Below are 16,213 nucleotides of genomic sequence, written 5' to 3' on the forward strand. Positions count from 1 at the left end.
AAACAAAAACTGCTCCCAACTCCTAAGGAATATGCTTCAAATTCAGATTTTAAAACTGAGAATTTACAGAATGTTTGCTTTATACCACTTCTGTGTCACAAATTAATGGCAACCTTAAAATGCTTTGGAGTCCATTGCAATACCACTGAACTGTACATGTTTTGAAGCACTGTTGGCTTTGCTTCTCATGACTAGATGTACACTAAATAATTGCATATGTTATCTGAAGTACTTCAAGTCTTAGAAGCATTTTCATCCCAGACAGTCAGGGATAACATCTGCTGTTTGAGCAAACCAGCACAAACCTCTCATCTGATCACTGTTTTCAGGGAGTAATTTCTCTCAAAAGATCCCAGTCGTATTTAGAGCCCTTCTAATGTTGGTACCTTCAGCTACATCCCCCAGTAAGCCGTTGCTGTGTTTATCCATCCTCATTACACTGAGTACAAGAGTGGATTATACAAAATCAATTTTCTTTAACTTTCGTTCGCAGTCTGTAGTTACAGTTAAGTTCCTGTCCTAAGTCTGACAGCCTGCTGCTGCCACACATCTCTAGATAGAAATAGCTGCACGTGGAGATTAATTCACCTCCTAACCTTCCTCGTCAATGAAGTGAATTAGATAAGCTCCATGGAGCTTACATGGTAAGGGTGATTTCCAACCCTTGCATCCTCCCCTGAACTCTCTTTAATATTATTTTCACGTCTATCTTAATATAGGTGTTCCATGACTGGAAATAGCTTATCATAATCTTAGCAAAGCCTTCTCCACAGGAAAGATCACTTTCCATGCTAACATCTTGCTTGTTGCACACTGAACTCAGTGGACCCCAGAATCTTACGTGAGGCCTCACCCATATGCTGTGATAAGCTTGTGTCCCTCTTGGTATTACTTCTGTTAAACGTCAGGGTTTCCTCTGTAGGCAGTGGAGGTCTGGTCCATTCAGTTGTTCAAGTCTAGCAAGTTATTCCTTTGGTCAAACATAGGTTTTCTGTGGGGAAAGCTGAATTCCCAGGCTTGAAGCCAAGCCATCCAAATCATCCTGTATCAATACTTAGTCTCAGTGTTTGCTGTCTGTCAGTTTTCAGTAAGCCTTGCCATAATGCATTCTGTCATATCTTCTAAATGACTTAGAAAACATACCACATGAGTTTAACAATTATCTAAGCAGCCACACAGCTAATAATAAGCAGCACCTGTCTGAAGGTTATCATTGAGCCCCTTTTTACTTCATTCAGTATCTGATCAATTAAAAATTTTTCCATCAAAACAATACTAAATCTAGAACTCCTTTATGTAGAGGAAATACTTCCATCCTTTTCTTTTAATCAGTCATAGCTAGAATCATAGTAGCTAAATACACCTGTAAAGATGTTCTCCAGTACCAGTTGACTGGCATCAATTACATTTTAACGTTTCATTTTTTTGGTTAGAATTTCAGATGAACTCTTAACATCATATTATATATATTTAAACGCTATCAAACTCAGAATTTCCTGAGAGTATTATAACATTTTAAATATTTTGGCATTTGGATTCTCTTCAGTTATTAAGAAACCTAAAGTGTTACACAGGTGGATCATTAACATTTTTCCTCACTTAAAAATGTGACTAAGTACAGTCTAGTTGATTTGGAAATGATTTAATGTTTGAAGATAACGTTATCTGTTATTGAAAGATGGCAAAACAATTATTCCAGTGGCATTACAAGGGATGGAAAGATGTCATTGCTCTCTTCCAAGTAGAAATGAAATAGATGTGTATTGATATGAGGGTGACACCAGGTTTTGCGCATAACAGATTTTAAACATTTGAACTCTACAAGCAGTTTGAAGTAAACTGAAGGGATGAGAGTCACTCCAGATGAGCTTGGCTCTATATATGCATTCAGGTCTTCACGTACAAGCACAAGTTTGCCACCCCATGAGGCAAATGGAATGATGGAAACCTGGGTTCAGTTACCTGCACGTGGACTCCTCCCTCTCTGTTCCCAGGTGTGTGCCTCTTTGTTTTGTAAGCACTAAAGAGAAAAACTGTGCTTAAATTTTAGGGGCTGATTTCTCAAGCTCTGTGGAATCCAAAGTTGCTGACGGTGGCTGTAGAGCTTTCTGAAGCATAATGGAAAGCTACTTGTCAGACTTTGTCCTTGACTCTTCTTTGAACTATGTGATTTAGGTGTTTTTAATAAAGAAATACACTAATTTTACAGCTGCTATCATAATTTCAAGTATACGTGCATATATTAAAATTGTAATTGGAAATGTAAATTTATTATGGTAACTTAAATTCATTACTTTGTTAATTATTCCAGGCATATTTTGTGCCCAGAATAATATTCTTTACAACAGCTAATATTCATTTGGACTCTTGGGTCATTCAGCACATAAACTCTTCGTGCTTAGAAATTGTGCTGCCTTGTACTATGGAATCTGTGCAATAATTCACAGATTTAACCTTCTGTTTCGCATGATGCTTTGGTTCCCATTGATCCTCCAAGCCATGCCTTCACCACTAAGTAAGGTCATTATGGATATTTCTCTGAGGCCAAATGACATGGTTTGCCTGATGTTCGCATACTTAAATTCTTTTTCCCCTTAAACAAAGTGTCCAAGTTCAAATGACCAGTGGTAATAATTTGTAAGAAATGCGATCCGCAGACAATGGCAGGGTACTGCCCAGGGCTCTGCTAATTAACGCACAGGAAGCACACAAGGAACTGTGCTAATAATTAAACAACGTGGCATTTGGAGGTGCCTGACACTGTACCCTGACATCAGCTCATTCCCTCTGCACCACTTGAGCTGTACCAAGAAAGGTATGAAAGCAAAGTAATAAAGAAACAACACGAGGGCAAAGTGTGACATCTCAGTGATCTGCATATCTTTCATTTCCATGTCTGTCTTCTGTCAATCAACAACACCACTGCCAAATTATCTTACATTTCTGACATGCAGGCTGCCTACCCAGAAGGACCCCAGGTATGTTTTCCTCTCTAGAGCTCATACGGATGGGGAAGCCTGCCCACTCCTACATAATTACTAGGAACAGCTGGCAATCATCCTGTGGGCATTGAAATAGTTGATTCCTTAATTGTCTCAAGAGCAGGAGGAGTTGTGATTATAGTTTTTCTGTACATAACTTAAACACTCAACTTTCTACACAAGCCAAGAAGGTTTTTAGTTCAGTAGCCTCTGAGTGTGCAGTTAAACTCAAAGATTGAATCCCATAGACTGGGGGAGTGAGCAGGAAAGGGTAAAAGGAGAGACAACTGTAGTTCAAGATAAAGACTGGGTAAGAAGGGAAGGGGAAAAAAAGTCATATCATGCCAAGGCAATCACTTACAGCTCCCATAAGGAGGCCAAAGCCCAGCTGCCTCTGAGAAATGGCCCTTGGAAAGACAGCCTACCCCAAATCAGTTGTCATCACTGAGCATGATGGTTCCTGACATCGAATATCCATTTGGCCAACTTTTTGCCTGTTCCTTGCCTGCTCTCTGTACTGTGAGAAAAAGAGAAAGCCGTGATGTTGTGCTCAGCCGTAGCTCAAACAGTGCTGATGATGCACTGTGTTGTACTCACAGATCCACAGCGCAGCACCACGTGCTCTGAAGACAGTTAACTAAATCCTAGACAGATGCGAAGTTTGTACTCCCTCAGATGGTTTCTCTTTAGTTACTTCATGGATTTTGCTGTGATGTAAGATGTACAGACAGCAAAGTAGCGCTATGCCATTCCCCTTGATGGTCTCAAGGATTGATGGAATCCCTGATTCCACCTAATTTCAGGCAGCTGGCTCTAAGCCATGAGGAATGGCAGGTGCTCCATGTGTGGCCCAAAGTTCACATTTTAAAATAAGATATTTTCCAAAAAAAAAAAAAAAGAATGCTGTATTTGAAAAGTATCAGAATGGATAACAGCAGGGGCATGGAAAGTCATTTGCACTCTTTAAGGAGCCTGGGATACTTCAATTAGAACTTTTAAAGTTTGGCTGGATTCTTAATGTACTGTAGGTTTTGCTGAACTTGGGCAGCTTTCATTTTGAGGCAATTTATACAGATATGGAGAAGGATTTTGCTGAGCTCTAGTTCAAAGCAATTTATGTCACTTTCACTTGAGAAACCAGGGATGATAATGAAGTGGATTCAGCATTCTCTATTCAAAAGCCATTTAGTTCCTTGATTAGATTGTTTTAGTAATATAAATTGCCTATTTCTGAAGAAAGAATAGCCTAAGCTTTTCAATCAGCTTTACCATGAGAACCACGCCTGGGAAAATGCCAGCAAATAAACAAATAGATATTTTAAAAACAACAACAAGAAAAAGACCAACAGAAAGGTGAACGTGCCTGCACAGCTCAGTGCTGTAATGATACCCTCTGTAAAATCATATGGGCTCTGTGTTCTGGAACAGTGGCATAACTGAGTTAATCGCAGATCTAAAAGTTGTTTGTCAGTTGCTGCCTGTTCTGCCACCAACACCTGGTTGAGCCCTCATTAATTAAAATGGGATGAGCAAGCAGGCAAGTTCCAAAGCATAGTGCTGACAGTGTCTGTACAGCAGATCTGGAATCTGTGTTTGTAGTTTCACAAATATCAGTAGGGCAATGGAGAGACTTTTTCCCCCCCTTCCTTCCTCCCAGAATTGCTACAGTTATGAATCTGCTCCTTAAAGTCCACGTTCTGGTTGTGGTAAATTGAGGGTAGGAAACATGGGCTTTACAGAGCAGAGAAGTGTTATTTGTAAGTCATATATATGAAATACTACCAGTTAATCAATGCAAACACTCTTCAGTCCTTTCAATCATAAATGCAGACTGGAAATACTTACACTGTGATCAGTTTTCATCACTGGATATTCACTCACATCAAAACTAACAACAGCTGTGGTTTATCAGAACCAGAAAATATCTCTTTTGAGAGTTTGTGCTTCGCAACAGCATTTCTGTTCTCTTCAGCGGGAGACACGAGGACCACCAAAACACACCTTGGCTGTGTATTCACACACACTTCTGCCAGAAAAATTGCATGGAATTCACCCTTCCTAAATCCCACATAAGCCAGGAAGCAGACATACAAATCCCACCCAAATTAGAGTGGGATTCAGTCCCATCTGTTTTCCTGTGCTGTTGGAGCAGTCAGAGACACCTACACAGAAAGCCATCATCCTGCTTGGGCTGCAGTGCCTCAGAGCATGGACAGCTGTGCTCACAGGTCCTTAGGGTGTTTGGTTTGTGATGGGCTCTGCCTTTTTTGTAGAGATCTGCAAACATCCAAGCTGGGCACCCCGGAGGCAGGACCCTGCCCAAATTCCGCAGGGGAGCCCCAGGTGTTAAATATTGATAGAAGCACTGGTCTCACAACTTCTGTTGGCAACCTGCAGTTCTCTGCATAATCACCCAGCTCTTGGCGTGCTTGCCCACAGCAACGGAGGCCTTGTCTTGGGGTAGAACTGACTACTAAAGTGTGGATGTGCCACGATCAGTATAAATAGTCTATAATGGAATTCAGTGCTGAGTGCAGGAGCTGAAGCACTATGAGATCAGACTAAGACCAAACTGATGCTAGTCTGATCCCAGCCTGTTTGCTAAGGAGCTCTGCAGAGGAGAGAGAGCTCTGGGAGCCTCATCCTGCTTGGTGAGGTGTGTATGTGTCAGAGCATCACCGGGTCAAACACAAAGCCTATGGCAAAAGCAGTCTTGAGGTGCCTCCCGGCTGTGCTCCGGCATCACCTCAAGGGAAGAAAGAAAGAGATACATATGGAGGATACCCTTAGGTATGCTAGTGATTGACTTCTTTAGATGTGAATTTAATCCTTTATAGATGGACGGAACACAAACCCCCTGCTTCCCTAGCACTAGATGCTGTGTCTGCTCTGGCCCAGCAGCCAGCTGCCTTTGTAGAGGTGCGGAGTGTAGCAGGCAGAGGAAAAAAACAAAAAGTCTGCTGATCGTTCCAGGTACCACCTGTCCTCAATGATGGCAGTGTGACTGCCTCATCTTGCAGGTGTCTGAAATTTCAGGGGGATTGTAAGCAAAGTGGGCGCTGACTTAAAGGGAAGCACAGGCCCGCTCTGAGGCCCAGTCAAAGCAGTCAGACCATCAGAAGCACTCTGCGAATTCTGCACTCAAACCATATTGGCACACAGGCAGACCTTGAGCCACTGCTTCATTTGCTTATGAAAATATGCATTACACACCTCTCCCCCTCACTGTCATGGAATACAACACAAAACTGGAAGAATCACCCAAGCATCGCCCACGTACTTCAACACTTCAGATACCCCAGTGGTCATTAATACTTAGTTACTGTGTATCATCATCACCTAACGCCAAGAGGAGGATTTGTTGTGTAAATATACACGCAGTGAATAAGATCCTGTCCTGAAAGAACACTTCTCAGAATTATTCCCTCAAGTTTTTAATCATTCTCCTCTAATGCTAAAATAACCACCAGCAACCAGCTACCCATAGACTGACTGTATTGAACAAGCTGAGTCTGTGTGTGTACTAAACAAAACTGGTCAGTCCATCTCCAATGCTTCTGCAGGAGAGTGCAGCCCATCAGAAAGCTCACTGGTCCTGCAATTGCACCTCAAAGTGCATCAGATGCTCTTTTGGAAGACACACAGGTGAGACAAAGGGAATACCTGCCAGCAGAACCAACTCGCTCTGAGAGATAATAAATAATAGAGCTGGGAAAAAGAACGATTCTCACCAAGCACCAGGAAAGATGACCTCTCAGTCCTGACCCTAAGCCCAAAACCCACAACTCTGCAGCATATTTGCACATACTAATTCAAAAAGAGTCTCTTGTAGGATACAGTACAATCATCATTCCCTCGTAGGCTCTCTCTGCAAAAGCAGACATTTTGCTTTTGTAAATTCATGTTCTAGCCTTTATTGAGCGATGGAAATAAGGCAGCAAGTTGTAGTCTGAAGAGTGGTATGAAAACAATCCGATTTGGAAAGATGTGATATTATGGGAGCACCTTCTTAAATCTGAACTCCTCTCAGAAGAAGATGCCAATTATGCTAATATTTGTTTCTCCTTCTCATGATGTTGCAATGAAATGTTTACTAATAAGCACATGAAATAATGACGATTGCTGAAGAAATCCCAACATAGATGTGTTTTGCAGAAGTGTTTTGCCTTACTTTCTCTTCTAATGTAAAGCTTTTGAATATCAATTTGACTATCATAAAGCAGAATGAAATTATTCTACACTTACTATGTACTGTATTTTATTTCTGATGAGCATCTTTTGCTTTTTTTTATTTGTTTCCTTTGGATTACTTGTCCTATGTTATTATTCCTCCATGCTGCTGGGAGAGGAAATACCACTTCATACTAGCACACATCCCAGTGTGCCCTACACCAGGCACTGCAGGTGGGGAGGCAGGGAGCAGCTGCCTGTAAGCACGCTCTGCTCTTGGAACCCACTCGTCACTCAGATCTCCCCTCAGACTGCATCCATGCTGATTTTTAAGTTCTTTCCTATGAGAGTGGTGAGAGTGGAACAGCTGCCCAGAGAGGCTATGGATCCCCGTCCATCCCTGGAGGTGTTCAAGGCCAGGTTGGATGGGGCCCTGGGCAGCCTGGGCTGCTGTGAAATGGGGAGGTTGGTGGCCCTGCCTGTGGTGGGGGAGTTGGAGCTTTGTGATCCTTGAGGTCCCTTCCAACCCAAGGCATTCTGTGATTCTGTGATTTTCCACAGCCGGTCTCCCCAGTGGTCCTTTCAGCATTTTGTAGCAGCTGATGCCAAGAACATACATTAAATTATTTCTCGTTCAAATTCTTACAATTTAGAAATTCTTCTGCCACTGTGCCCATCAGAGACATAGTAATTGTGCTGTGTTTTCAGTCTTAATATTGGTCTAAAGAGGAGCCATGACGTGTCTTCTGTAGTAGCTGAAAACACAGGGGTTGCTCTTGTTGGAAATATCCAAATAATTTTGTCAGGACGGTATCTCTGATAAAAGCTGATTTTATTTGCAATTGCAATGGCGGGCGTCCCGCAAGCAGGAGCGCCTATGGACACACATGACAGCCTTTATACCCTGTTTTCTCCCCCTTGTGCCCCCCTTGCCCTTCCCTCCCCCCCTCCCCCTTGTTCCTCCAGGTTCACAATCTTATCAGAAAGTTGACATTTGTTAATTACTTGTTAATTTATTTGTTATCTGGTGTCAGTCCTGTCCTCTCCAAGATGTCTCAGCACTCTTCTTGTTCATGTTGATATGGTGACTTTCTTCATAATCTTTGTTAAACAAAGAGTACGGAGGGGAGGTGCCCGATCTTCCTCAATACCTTCTTCAGGCACTCCCTGAAGCATTTAACAAATTGTCCTTTTAATTTGCTCAGGACGCTCTTGCAATGTGTGTGACATCTATTTTCAATGCTGGCTATACATAAGTTGTTACTAGCTTATATATGTATGTTTTTAATTATTTAACTTCTCCTCCTTTAATTCTCTATTACTCAGGTCCTGTCTATCCAGCACCAGAAGCGAGTAGTTTTCCAACATCAAGGGGTTTCTGATTTGTAAAGATATTTATCACATCTGGCTTCCCTTTAAGTGAAGGCCCAGAAGTTTTTCAGATGGCTGGACAGACAGGAGCTTCAGTCTTTGTGCTTATAATTCACTCCATCTACCAAATATCTACGGATATCTATATGTATATACATACATATTACTTTACTTGTATAGTGAGTACGTGTTGCTGGGGAAGAGCTATCTAGGGGATTAGCAATGAAAACTTATCAGAGAACCCGAATAAAGTAGAAAGGCCCCTGAGAAGAGCTATTAGTTCTAATAAAGGACCGAAATGGTAGCAGAGGCCATGAAATTAGCAAAATCCTTATTTTGTTCTGATGCGGAAACAACATTTGATTCCCACACTCTGAAACTAATGCCTCCTATTTTATGATGTTGTCCCATCATGACAGAGACAGATGTTGGTGGGACAGCAGCAGGGGCTGAACCTTCCCCTCGGCGTCCTTGTCCATGTTGTTGTGTGACAGATGGCAGCAGAGGGCAGGCTGACAGAACGGTGTCTGACATGGCAGTGGGGATGGAGCAATGGGGTGGAGCTGAATTCCTCCACGCAGAGAAAAATTCATTGACACTTGTGTATGTCTATGGAGAGCAAGCAGGGAGCATGAGCACAGTTAAGGAGGAGTGGTGCATTTCAGCAATGGTGGCAGTGACATGAAAGACAAACCACCTTCCAGAAAGCCACGCAGCTTTTTACAAACATGGCAAGCAGGGTCTTGTTACTGCTGATGCAAATTCAGTGAAAAGGCACAGCAAATGGTGGTGATTGTGTTGAAAAAGGCTGTTTTGTAGCTGATCATTTGCTCTATCAAATGGTGTTATCCTGCTCTTTGTATCTGTTGCAGTTTCCATGGAAATAAATAGGAGGCATTACTTTAGGAGCGATCTCTACAATGATGTTGTTAGTTTTCATCTATACTTCTCAGATTGTATTCTAAGTCCATATTGCAGAAGAATGGTCTATTGCAGCAAACAGATGAGTAAAGAAGCATGAGGAAAATTGAAACTGCCATCTGCGTATATTCAGGGCTAAGAGCATTGCCAGCTTTTGTTTACCAGGTAGAATCTCTTGTAAAATTAGGCAGAAAAGAGAATGAAATTAAGCATATGCCTAGTCATTTTGATTCTATTACTGTAAAAAACAATTAGAAAATAATTACATTGCTACTCTTACTGCTGTTGGTGTGCAACCATATTGGAACAGGTGATGTTGGAGTAGAAAAGTTTTTTTAAAAGGCATTTTAATTCAAGAGCAATTATGGCACAGCCCATCAATTAAGTGCAAGATAGGAAGGCATGAAAGGGACTTGAGTCTCTAAGCACCTCACATTATGTCCTGAGTGTAAAAGGTAATCAGATGAAGGCAGAGGTATTTGAGCAATTAAAGCATCATTTCATACACCTCATTTGGAGCACTCCATCTAATTTAGAGAGAAGTTGTATTTCCAAAAAATAATGGAGTTGTTGTTGTCTGTAGATTGTAGAACCATGTCTTCAGACTGACTTGCTGTTTTTTGTACATGTGGGAGTGTTATGCAAAAGCAATGTAATTAGGTGGTAGCAATCCCTACAATTCAACTAGGGAGTATTTTCCTATAGAGCTAACAGGGAATTTCCCCAAGAAAACAATTCTACTCCATTTTTTTTGTGCTCCACTTTATTCCTTTCATTACTCATTCCTTTACTAAATTCAAGGTTCATCTTGTTTAATATTTAAGCCCCAACTTGTTCTTTTCCTGAAGCAGTTCCTCCTCCTCCTCAGTACTCACTCTCTGGGCCTTGGCCATGAGCATCTTCCCAAAGGCTGTGAGCAGGCCAGGGGTTTGATCTCTTCCTATGAGAAAATACTCAGATTTTTTTAATTTCTTTTTTCCTTCTATTTTTCCTGCCTTAAATATAGTAAGCATTGAGACAGTACATGTTCATGTGTACATGTATACAGATTTCAGTTTTAATGACAGGGCTCCCATCTTTCATAGGGCATCTGGGGGACAAGCTGCAGGTTCATAGAGGGCCAGGAAAGCAGGCAATGAGGAGCAGCCATCTCCCTGCTTGTTGCCCTGGAGAAAATGAGTCTGCAGTCATCAGAGTGCTTGCTAGCTCTCAAAAGTGGGAGTTCCCCTTGATTAATTTATGCCGTGTACTACAGAGAAGCAATGCAATTCCCTTCGTTACTTACCTGTTTGATAACACATCCTGATAAGAGACAGAGACGAGGTCAAGATGACCCTGCCACATTGCCGTCATGAAAATCCATTAACATTGCCAACATTTTTGAATTATGAGCCATTTTCTAGGGCAGTGTTTTTCCATGCTAAACAATTGAAACGAATAACATCCAAGGTCATGGTAAAGAAATCTCTCCTGCTTCTTTGGTGGAAAGTCTACAGAAAAAAAAAAAATCATAGTTTAAAGACCTGAACATGAACAAGAGCAGATTTAAAAAAAAAACAAACTTGCTCAGTAGAAAAAAAAAAACACCCTGCTGTTGGTATGGCTGTGTAAAAAGGACTGGCTGCTCTCCAGCCACCACTCTTAGAAGCTGCTTCTCTTATCGCTGAATCTGTCACTTCTTACTGTTCCTATCCAGAGCTGAAAGTCAGACAGGTTCCTGACTCTAAATCCCAAATAATGAAAGCGTAGAAAATAATTTGGCTCTATGGTGTCTCACGAGTTTCAGCTTTTGGCCAATCTTCTACGGAATGGAGCAATTGAACATCCACCTCATTTGTAGCATTCTCTGAAACTCTGCATTCAGAAGATGAGGGCGGATTCCCAGTGGCAGCTGGGGTGCCTCTATGCCTTCAGTAGCTGTGCAAGGATGGTCTACCACAAGAGAATTTAATGCTAGTAATCATTGAAATAGTGAACAGAAGTACTAGAATGTCAGAAACAGTCTTTGTTACCCATCACAGTTCACCAAAGAATTCTGAGGTCTCCTTTTCTTCCTTAGGTCATAAACATTTGTTTCATCACCATCCAAAACTCAAATTACAAGAACTCCTCAGAGACTTAAGTTCTAAAATACTTAACCCATAAAAAACAGTGGTTTTTTTGCTTTGTTGGACTATGTAAATCTTGCAGCAAAACTTAGGCATCATTGCATCCAGTGCTTTGCTCAGCTGTGGCTTCATTTCCTGTTTAACAGAGGTTAGTAGATAAATGTATAAACTATATTTATAAATATACATACATATATACTCTCTCAACTCACAGTGTTGGTAGTGCAGCTCACCATTACTGCCTGACGGCTGGCAGTATTCAATCTTCTTTACAACCTTTTCTGACATTTTCTTAGCCATTCTAATCTAATCAGTGGGTTATATATTAAAATAATTCCTAGATACTTTAGCTCTGCTGACTTTTGATGCAGGATCATTATTGCATCATTATAGCTATCATTAACTACTAATTAGTACCTAAAAGACTTTAGAGAATTAATACAATACATGGAGGTTCAGAACTGAAATGGCTTTTGATGAAGAAAACAACTTGCCTCTTCTCTCGTGTAACAGTGATAGAACTAGAGGGAATGGCTCCAAGCTGCACCAGGGCAGATTAAGGCTGGATGTTAAAATACTGCTTCTCTGAAAGAGTGGTCAGGCACTGGAATGGGCTGACAGGGAGGTGTGGAGTCACCGACCCTGGAGGTGTTCAAGGAACGGTTGGACGTTGTGTTGAGGGATGTGGTTTGGTGAGAACCATTGGTGATGGGTGGATGGTTGGACTGGATGATCTTGAGGGTCTTTTCCAACCTTGGTGTTTCTGTGATTGATTCTGTGATTGAACTGAACACAACGAGATTCTGAAGGCTCTTCAACAGATCTAGGGACATTCTTCCAGAAGAAAGGCAGTAGAACTGGTTCCATAATAGCAGGTGGATCTTGTTCTATACTGTAAAACATTTTAATATAAAATAGTATAAAACATTTTTCCCCCTTGCTGAGTATTTGCAGCAACTCTTATCTGTATATTCAGCTGAGTGGGTAACAGTGCAGTGAAGAGAACAGAGAGGAATTGGACCTCGAGTGCCTTGAGTTCGTGAGGATTGCAGCAGGAGGTGATCCTGGATCTCCTCCTGGACTGGGACACCTCTCAGAGTGGGCTTCTTGTGCATCACCAATAACAGACTTCAGCAAAGAGGAGTTCTCTCTGGGACAGACCCCAGACATCCACTGGGAGTTGAGAACAGGGAAGGGTGAGTAGCACAGAGAGGTGATCAAACCTTCAAGCGTGCAGCTGAAGTTAGAAACCTCTCCTCCAATTCCTGGCAATAAGTTGCATGTGAACCTTGTCATTCTTGAGTCTTTAACAGTCACTATATTTGACTGTAGTGAAGTTCGCTGAATAGTGTTAAGTTAGCTAACGATTCATTGCTGATTGAGTGCTACTAAGAATCAAGTCATCTAATCTTGTGATTTATTGTAAAAGTATTAATAGATTCTAACTTGCTGCTAAAACAGAGTTGAGCAAATTTCTGTTCATGTCAGATCTAGGTACTGCACATCACTTTTCACCACAATAATTAAGGTGTCTACATTATCCTTCATTTTTGTCTATCAGTATTCTTTAGGTACATGGAGTTCGTTAGGAATAATGCTTGAATGTTGGCCCCCGTGAGAAATGTTCCTATCTGGCTATGACACCCCACTGATGATTACTCTGTGTAATAGCTTGCTACTTCAAAAAGTACCTGTGACTTAACACTGATATATCCAAGAGCTAGCAATTCAAGTCAGAAAGATGAGCAACAGTCAATGAAACACCTTAAGTCTAAGTCTAGAAAACTGAGAAATAAGCAGAGGCTGAAACTATAACAGATAAAGCTTTTCCAGGCCATGAGCTGAAGAGTTTTAGATTTTGGCATAACAGACATCATTCAAAAGCCGGGCCATAAACTGCAGTGGTTTGGGGTTTCATCCTTATAGCAGAGATGGCATAAACACTTCAAGACTTCTCTACTCATCCCATCAGAGGGCTTGGGAACTAAAATGAGCTACATCTGCACCAAATCCCTTCCTGTAATAGCAAACATTTGGTTTCATGACATAGTTGGGAAGGGAAAAAAGTGATCCACATGAAGAGGTAAGGAAGGTTGATTTTTTCTTTGCAGTGGAGAGACAGACTCCGAAATTAGTGTATCTAGATTAATATTACTCTTAATCATTGTTTACAGTCACAGCCAACAGAGAAATAGAGTTTGTAACTCACATCTTGATTCTACATTTTGGAAAATTAAGGCTGAAAGTAAATGATAATCTTCACCATTGAAAACTTACGAATTACCGCAGGACTAAACTGACTTTCCCGTAACAAAGCTGTTTGGAGAGAGCATCTTGAAAAGCAAACTGTTTGTCTTAGTTTCAGTTGGGATAGAATTATTTTCTTCAGAGTGTCTGGTATGATGCTGTGTTTTGGTTCTTGGGAGAAAAACAGTGCTGCTAACACACCAACAGTTATAGTTTGTGGAGAGCCGAGGCCATTCCCGCTGCTCAGTGAAGGGCTGGCCTACCAACAGTCACAGGCCACGAGCCAAAAGCTAAAGTGGAATCCAGCAACTGAACCAAATGTCACAAAACAAATGGGAGGAAAAAAACATTACGATTCCCACCTGCACAGTGAAGCCCAGAATGTGAAATTCACAGCACAGGTGTAATTAATGGAGTCGGGGGTGAAACTCAATGTGCATATGCAGGTGCTATCATGCACAGACTGTGGTAGGCTGGAAACTGTGGTCATAGTCACAAACCTTTCTAAAATAAATAACCTGTAAGCTTCAGCAGGTGCCAGAAGAGCAGAGTGAAGGGAACATCCTCCTTCCTTCAGGATCGCAGATTGATTTGGAACTCAGCCTTAACCAGCTTCATTTCCCATTCCTTCCACCCAATCTGAGTTCAGGCTCTGTGTGTTGCTGTCTGCAAGCACTCCATCAGCACAGTTATCAATACATTCATTAAAATCGTTGAAGAACTGTGTGGCTCTAACTTCAGCAGTTCTAAGAAAACACTGAAAATGCACATTAATTTTGGAGACATACAAGATATATTCCAGCAGATCATTTTTTCCATCCAAAATAATTCTTTCATCAACAGCATCAGAAGTGTCTGGACAACCAGCTGCAAAGCACAGGAGAATCATAGAATCACTAAGGTTGGAGAAGACCATTAAAATCATCAGTCCAAGTCCAGCCCATCCCTGTCATGCCCACTGACCACAACCCTCAGTGTCACGTCTCCACAGTTCTTGATTCCATCTTTGTCCACCTTCAAGGTCCAGAATAAGCAGCAAGAGCAGTCATCTGCTCAGCTTCCCTCTCCTGCTCTCCCCTGCACAGCTCTGCAGACCAGGATGCCCAACTTCAAACCCAGCACTGTAGCCATCTGTGGCTCTGTGTCGCCAACTCCTTGTTGACCTCTGCAAAGAGTAGGGATGCTGCCAGCACTTCTGTAGGGCCAGGTCGCAGTAAACCAGGCAAAAAGGGTGTGGTATGGTCAAGGGGACCTTGGGGAGGTTTCAGAGTCCAGAAGAGCCAAGGTGGTGTGCAGGTTGTGGGTGACTTATCTGTCCTTTAGAGAGTGGACCGCTGTTTACTGCTGCTCAGGACAGATCTGCTAGGTGTTCTGGTTCAGTCTGTGTCCAGATGTCTAGCTGCATGGCACAAGAGAAACAGCAAAGAGCAGCCTCCTGCCTTGCTTCTCTATCCTGCTCTCCCTGCACGGCCCTGCTCACCAGCATACTCATCTGCCTGACGTTTTGTAGAGCAGCTCCTGCAGGACCAAATCTCAGCACAGCAGGCAAAAGTGATGGGGTAGAGTCTATGGGATCTTGGGGAGCTTTTGGAGACTGGGAGGACCAAGATGAGGTACAGTTTGTGGTTGATTTACCTCTTCTTTAGAGGTCGGATGCCTTTTTAAGCAGAGTTAGATGTTCCAGTTCCACTCATGCCTGGATGTCCAGCTCCAATGCACAGGAGAACAAACAAAGAGCAGCCGCTCTGCTTCCATGTCCTGCCCTCCTCTGCATGGCCCTGCTCACCAGGGAGTCATCTTCCAGACTTTTTTGTAGCTGTCTGTGACAGCTTTTGTCACCAGTCCTGTGCTGTCTCCACGATTGCTGACATCTGTATTAAACCTCACATACAAAAAAAAAAATAAGGTCTCCCTTTGTCATGAACATTCTTATTGTCCTTAGTTTTCCAGTCACCATCTGAAATGTCTGCTGTGAAAGATAAGACTGTTCTCAGGTATGGCTTCTCTGTTAAGTGTACAGTGATTTTCATCATATTTACAGCTGCAGCATTAAGGATGCTTAAGTATTTACATAAATTTTGAACGAAAATCATCCAAAAATAACAAATTGTAAACTCTAGTTACATCTATTTCGAATCTTCATGAATAGGTGTACCTCATTGCTAAGCAAAATGTGTAAGGCAGCTGATGGAAATGGCACTTCAGTTGATTCATGTCATCTGAACATCAGCCCCTCATTCACAGGCTTTGAAGTTCCATGGAATACCAATTATAAGATGCAAAAGTAGACAAGATTAACCTTTAAATCTATTGTATAGCCCTTGTCATTTATAGATCTTGTCATTTCCTGGTCTCGCTAAATGTCTGAGACAAAAGCAATGAGAGTTGAATAGATGTTGTCAATTTTCAGTCAGG

The sequence above is a fragment of the Meleagris gallopavo genome, chromosome 2 (genome assembly GCF_905368555.1).
Source record: "Meleagris gallopavo chromosome 2, MGAL_WU_HG_1.1, whole genome shotgun sequence".
Lineage (NCBI taxonomy): Eukaryota > Metazoa > Chordata > Aves > Galliformes > Phasianidae > Meleagris > Meleagris gallopavo.